This window comes from Anopheles coustani, unplaced genomic scaffold (assembly GCF_943734705.1).
Source record: "Anopheles coustani unplaced genomic scaffold, idAnoCousDA_361_x.2 scaffold_181_ctg1, whole genome shotgun sequence".
Classification (NCBI taxonomy): Eukaryota; Metazoa; Arthropoda; class Insecta; order Diptera; family Culicidae; genus Anopheles; species Anopheles coustani.
The window spans coordinates 69,266-76,446 of record NW_026525396.1 but is presented as its reverse complement, the minus strand read 5'-3'; the positions used below and the strand labels follow the sequence as shown (position 1 = coordinate 76,446).

The 7,181-nt window shown below is 40.8% G+C and overlaps 1 long non-coding RNA gene across 2 annotated transcripts; it reads right to left on the bottom strand.

Annotated features, from left to right (window-relative positions):
- Positions 1-2,890: 2,890 nt before the first annotated feature.
- Positions 2,891-4,276, bottom strand: LOC131271266 (uncharacterized). Of its 2 annotated transcripts, none has more exons than XR_009180097.1 (3): positions 3,518-4,276; positions 3,062-3,437; positions 2,891-2,970 (listed from the first exon to the last, which is right to left on the bottom strand). It is a non-coding gene; the product is annotated as an uncharacterized LOC131271266 (long non-coding RNA). The 2 variants fall into 2 exon arrangements; XR_009180096.1 differs by having other exon boundaries at positions 3,062-3,434.
- Between the last annotated feature and the right edge of the window lie 2,905 nt (positions 4,277-7,181).

Sequence of the window (7,181 nt, the reverse complement as noted above, 5' to 3'; positions counted from 1 at the left end):
TCTTCCAAGCAAAGGTTAGCACCATCCACAATGCTCCGGACTACTTTTAACGTTCTTCCCAGCAAAATTAAGCACCTTCTCCAATGCTACAGACTACTTTTTACGTTCTTTCTAGCAAAATTAAGCACCATCCAACATGCTCCGGACCATGTTTTTCATTCTTTAACTAAAAACTTAAAAAAAAAAAAAAAAAAACTAAGCCCAATTCAACATGCTTCAGACCATGGTTTTCGTTCTTCCAAGCAAAGGTAAGCACCATCCACAATGCTCCGGACTACTTTTAACGTTCTTTCCAGCAAAATTAACCACCTTCTCCAATGCTACAGACTACTTTTTACGTTCTTTCTAGCAAAATTAAGCACCATCCAACATGCTCCGGACCATGTTTTTCTTTCTTTATTTTAAAGCTTACAAAAAAAAAAAATAAATAAAACTAAGCCCAATTCAACATGCTTCAGACCAAGTATTTCGTTCTTCCAAGCAAAGGTAAGCACCATCCACAATGCTCCGGACTTCTTTTAACGTTCTTCCCAGCAAAATTAAGCACCTTCTCCAATGCTACAGACTACTTTTTACGTTCTTTCTAGCAAAATTAGGCACCATCCCACATGCTCCGGACCGTGTTTTTCTTTCTTTAACTACAAACATTAAAAAAAAAATAAATAAATAAAACTAAGCCCAATTCAACATGCTTCAGACCACGTATTTCGTTCTTCCAAGCAAAGGTTAGCACCATCCACAATGCTCCGGACTACTTTTAACGTTCTTCCCAGCAAAATTAAGCACCTTCTCCAATGCTACAGACTACTTTTTACGTTCTTTCTAGCAAAATTAAGCACCATCCAACATGCTCCGGACCATGTTTTTCTTTCTTTAACTAAAAACTTTAAAAAAAAATAAATAAATAAAACTAAGCCCAATTCAACATGCTTCAGACCACGTTTTTCGTTCTTCCAAGCAAAGGTAAGAACCATCCACAATGCTCCGGACTACTTTTTACGTTATTCCCAGCAAAATGAGGTACCATCCTCAATGCTCCAGACTACTTTTAACTTTCTTCCCAGCAAAACTAAGCACCATCCTCAATGCTCCAGACTACTTTTAACGTTCTTCCCAGCAAAATTAAGCACCTTCTCCAATGCTCCGCACTACATTTTACGTTATTCCCAGCAAAATGAAGTACCATCCTCGATGCTCCAGACTACTTTTAACTTTCTTCCCAGCAAAACTAAGCACCATCCTCAATGCTCCAGACTACTTTTAACGTTCTTCCCAGCAAAATGAAGCACCTTCTCCAATGCTCCAGACTACTTTTTACGATCTTTCTAGCAAAATTAAGCACCATCCAACATGCTCCGGACCATGTTTTTCTTTCTTCAACTAAAAACTTTAAAAAAAAAAATAAATAAAACTAAGCCCAATTCAACATGCTTCAGACCACGTTTTTCGTTCTTCCAAGCAAAAATAAGCACCATCCACAATGCTCCGGACTACTTTAACGTTCTTCCCAGCAAAATTAAGCATCTTCTCCAATGCTACAAACTACTTTTTACGTTCTTTCTAGCAAAATTAAGCACCATCCAACATGCTCCGGACCATGTTTTTCTTTCTTTAACTAAAAACTTTAAAAAAAAATAAATAAATAAAACTAAGCCCAATTCAACATGCTTCAGACCACGTTTTTCGTTCTTCCAAGCAAAGGTAAGCACCATCCACAATGCTCCGGACTACTTTTTACGTTCTTCCCAGCAAAATTAAGCATCTTCTCCAATGCTACAAACTACTTTTTACGTTCTTTCTAGCAAAATTAAGCACCATCCAACATGCTCCGGACCATGTTTTTCTTTCTTTAACTAAAAACTTAAAAAGAATAAATAAATAAAACTAAGCCCAATTCAACATGCTTCAGACCACGTTTCTCGTTCTTCCAAGCAAAGATAAGCACCATCCACAATGCTCCGGACTACTTTTTACGTTCTTCCCAGCAAAATTAAGTACCTTCTCCAATGCTTAAAAGTACTTTTTACGTTCTTTCTAGCAAAATTAAGCACCATCCAACATGCTCCGGACCATGTTTTTCTTTCTTTAACTAAAAACTTAAAAAAAATAAATAAATAAAACTAAGCCCAATTCAACATGCTTCAGACCTCGTGTTTCGTTCTTCCAAGCAAAGATTAGCACCATCCACAATGCTCCGGACTACTTTTAACGTTCTTCCCAGCAAAATTAAGCACCTTCTCCAATGCTACAGACTACTTTTTACGTTCTTTCCAGCAAAATTAGGCACCATCCAACATGCTCCGGACCACGTTTTTCTTTCTTTAACTTAAAACTTAAAAAAAATAAATAAATAAAACTAAGCCCAATTCAACATGCTTCAGACCATGTTTTTCGTTCTTCCAAGCAAAGGTAAGCACCATCCACTATGCTCCAGACTACTTTTTACGTTCTTCAAAGCAAAATGAGGCTCCTTCTCCAATGCTCCGGACTACTTTTTACGTCCTTCCAAGCAAAATTAAGAATCATCCAACATGCTCCGGACTACGTTTTTCTTTCTTTAACTAAAAACATAAAAGAAAAAACTTAGATCAATTCAACATGCTTCAGACCACGTTTTTTGTTCTTCCAAGCAAAGGTAAGCACCATCCAAAATGCTCCATACTACTACCCAAGTGACAGAAAACACGATTTAGATAATTTTCGCCAGGCTTAGAAAGGGGCTGCATAGAAGATTAATAGCAGACTTATTAAGCCAAAATTGCAAGTGTGTGCGTGAAAAATGAACCCACCGTGGGTGCACTGATCCGATCCTTACTATTATAAATTGAACCCTTCCAACCCAACTCCGGAACTGACAGCTCAAAGCCATCAAATCAAAACAAAATATAAATTCGAATTCAAACAGAGGATTTATTTTAACAATCTCAGCAGTTTTTCTGGAATAGTTTCTTTGCGTGTTCCAAAAACCGTCTAGTTGCAATTCGTAGTCATGAAACGAAAAATACGAAAAGGTAAATATAGAAAAGTACAAATATACAAAAAATTACCTGTTTACATTTACCTTGCTTGCAAACAGGATAATCTTCCCCGATGAACTCGAATGCAACAAAATCGCAAACACTGCATTTATCGAGCTACCATGGAGTAAACCTGCTTCCTAGCTTGCTGCTCGTCCTGTATCATAGGGTTAGCTGCATCTTGCGGCGAACAGAGCGTCTGCATCATCATTGCATAAAGTTCATCCCTCGTCGATACAGTCACTGGAAATATTGGCCTACCCTGGCTTTCCAGCATTATTTTGGCTTGTATGTCCTGTCTCGTTTCCGAAATCATAGCCTCTACAAGCAGCAAACGCTTCCGAAATCATAGCCTCTACAAGCAGCAAACGGTCAATACGAGCAATGCAGAAACCTTCCGGCATTTGTTGTTGAAACCTGCTGGACGGTTGCAAATAACACTTTCCAAATAAAAATTATCGAGTGCTGAAGCGATAACGCAAATAAATCAGTAAACTTACCATAATCGATAAACTGCCTCATCACAATCTTGCTTGGCCCTGGGTAAACGTGTTGTTGGCTTTCATACTGCTGATCCATATGTTGTTTAATCCGCCTTCTGATCGAGAAAATTAGAGTCGCATCTCTGTTTATCTTCGAACCACAATGTTGTTTTTGGTACAGTGCAAACGGCTGAATCGAGAGAGATGTGGAAATATGTTATTCGCAGACCGAGACGCAGGTGGGACATTTCAGTCCAGTCATTGCTGATGCTCTGCAGGAGTACCATGACAGTGCAGCGAAATTACTCCGTCGTGTAGCTTCATAGAACACTTTTTCCACTGGATCGTATGCCAGAGGGCAATTGGGCTACGTTCTATCGGTGCCGCAGGACAAGTAAGATCGATCAGTTCAGCCTGAATACCCATCTCGAGAATGCAAGCGCAAACTACGATGCGAGCATGGTTAAGCTAATGCAGTCTGACCTAGCCACAGACTGCTCGTTACAAGGCACAAGAGATTATCTGCGTCATTTTCTTCAGCGTACTTCACACCCGGCGACTCGACACTGTTTCCAGTGCTGCTATCCAACTTTTCACTACGCTTTGTGAAAGTAACATCTTTTATCACCGACCTACCCGATTATTGAGAGGAAACATTCTCCTCGCTGCTGCTGCTGAGCGACGAGTTTTTCTTACGACTTAGCGAACGTTAGCGAACCGATCGCGTCCTGTTTGTCACCAAGTAGACGGAAGTGATCGAAGAGGTGATATTCTTCACCGCCCGTTCACACGGCATCGTAGCGTAGCGATTTTGACACTCCATCGTAGTGTCAACTATTTTTTATGGCCGTGGCTAAGGCCTCTCGACCAACATTTACACTACGATGGAGTGTCAAAATCGCTACGCTACGATGCCGTGTGGACGCTGCCTCACCACCGCATCTTACACCGTATCCTCCTGCTCCTTGATCACCATTGCCTCCTCAGACATGAACGATTTCGGTCCATGCTTACCGCCACCGTCGTGTACGTGTACGCATCAGATCGTCGCCAGCACCATTGATCACCGACGATTCACCTTCACGTTTGACCACCTCATCCATGTCGATCAAAATATTACCCTACTTTTGCTCCCTCGCGCCTCCGTGGACGCGGTTTTCCATCCGATTTTTGTTCAACAATCGAGCAATCGACTCCTGCCAGCCAATCTGTTTCGCGATCATCTGCGGAGCTTTCGGTTTGGTAAAAGTGTTGATCATCAACCGTCGCGCATTTTCAAGCTTCAGTGACAGTTTGGCCAGATTGGTGTGATAAATCAAACAGAGTGCCCCGGCGTATCCCATCTCGGTGTCGGACCCAAGGACGAGATCCCGCAAACCCAAAAGAACGTGCGGCTCCAGCTCGAACGGCAGCGTGAAGGAAAACAACCCCGATTAAAGGTTGTGGCACTCAAGTTATGGATCGTAGAATCGCAGGACAGCATTTTTTTGTTCGAATTTCGCTTCGTGTTTAGCATCGGTAATGAACTTGATCAGCTTCCTCGGCGCCAAAGTGTCATCAACCTCGTGCTTCGTTGTGGTGGTAAGGGTGAGCTCAAATGAAATCCAAAACGAGAAAAATAGGAAAATGAATAAGCTTGTCCCCTAAATCTTACGAACCTTTTCAATGTTAAACTCTTTTCGGATGTAACACTTCACGTTTGTCAACAGTGACTCCAGTACCATTTTGGTATCCTGCGGCGGAAGTGTCGTACCTATCGCGAAATTCTCCTGTACCACGTCCAACATCTACTGATGTGACGCCGACAATACTTCCGACCGTCCTTGATAATCGTACTGATGTATTGTATGTGCCCAGAATTTCACCCAGATATGCACCGAACTAACGATGGCGATCACATCGTTCATCAGCACATTCTCCTTGTTTGTTGCGAGTTTGTAGAGAATTCCCGAAGCCACCAAGTTCGTTGTGCGAAGTTCTACTTCTCAAAAAACCCTATATCGAATATGAAGTTCAAGAGATGGAACATTTTAAACAAAACTTCCTTCAACGGTTGTGATTTATTCACTCCCGCCGTGTCAACAAGTTTTGATACAAACCTCTGGTTTGTTGACGTTTTTTCATTCAACACCAACATTCGACCGACGTTGATGATGATGCTAAATATGTTTCCGGAAAAAGGCTTCTCTTACCTCTTTTCTTGTTATTCCGTGAAAACATGTGTGATTAATAAAGATTATCATCTTTTATTTACGCTGAACAAGTCCGCACGATGCACAGTCACATTACCAAATGAAAACACCAATGACAGCTCAAAACTGATGCACAGCAAGCTTAGAAAAATGTCCAAGAAGAAAACATTCATCAGTCCGTGTATGTACACGGCGATACGAAATTCCGCACCCATACATTCAAACATCGGTGGGATTTAGGGCAATTTCACTGCATTTTTCAAAAATAACCGTCAATTTTGTCACCTGGGTATCTACGTTCTTCCAAGCCAAATAAAGCACCTTCTCCAATGCTCCATACTACTTTTAACGTTCTTCCAAGCAAAATTAGGAACCATCCAACATGCTCCGGACTACGTTTTTCTTTTTTTAACTAAAAACATAAAAAAAAAAACTTAGATCAATTCAACATGCTTCAGACCACGTTTTTTGTTCTTCCAAGCAAAGGTAAGCACCATCCACAATGCTCCATACTACTATCTACGTTCTTCCAAGCTAAATTAAGCACCTTCTCCAATGCTCCATACTACTTTTTGAGTTCTTCCAAGCAAAATTAGGAACTATCCAACATGCTCCGGACTACGTTTTTCTTTCTTTTTCTAAAAACTTAAAAAAAAAAACTTAGATCAATTCAACATGCTTCAGACCACGTTTTTCGTTCTTCCAAGCAAAGATAAGCACCAACCACAATGCTCCATACTACTATCTACGTTCTTCCAAGCTAAATTGATTGACCATGTGTACTGCAACACAGACTCAATTAGCGTGGTAACAGATGCTTGTGCAAAAATATCTGATCATGAAACTTTGCTTTTAAACTTGAATGATGAACGTTTCAGGACAGTTCAAAAACAAGTTAAATGCTGGAATAGGTACTCTAAAGAGGGTCTTTGTCAGGCGGTCACATTGGGACTACAGAGGGAAACTACAAATTTCCAGGAAGCTGCAGATCTATTGAAGGATACACTAGAGAGTGCTATGAATAGTTTAGTTTATGAAAGGACCGTGGAGACTAGATACTCTGGCAGATGGTATACGTTGGCTCTGGAACGTCTAAAGCGGAAAAGAGACAAAGTGTATAAAACATTTGTTCGGACTAATCTGGCTTCACATTGGTGTGAGTACACTAAGCTACGAAACGAGTACAGTAGGTCTTTAAAAACTACTCGTGAGGAATACTTCAGTAGGGAAATTAGCAAGCATCAGGGTAATAGTAGGGAACTTTGGAAACTTCTTAAAAGCATGTTGAAACCCGATGAGAACACCGCTTCATGCGTGAAATTCGATAACTGTTTCGAGTCCGATGAGGCGGTGGTCGCAGCAAGGTTCAACAACTTTTTTTGTGAATAGTGTCACACTTGTTAACAGCAACATTCCGACGGTAGACGAACCAGTCGAGCTGAGACAAGTTGATACTCCCAGGCATAGATTTTCTTTTCAACCAATAGACA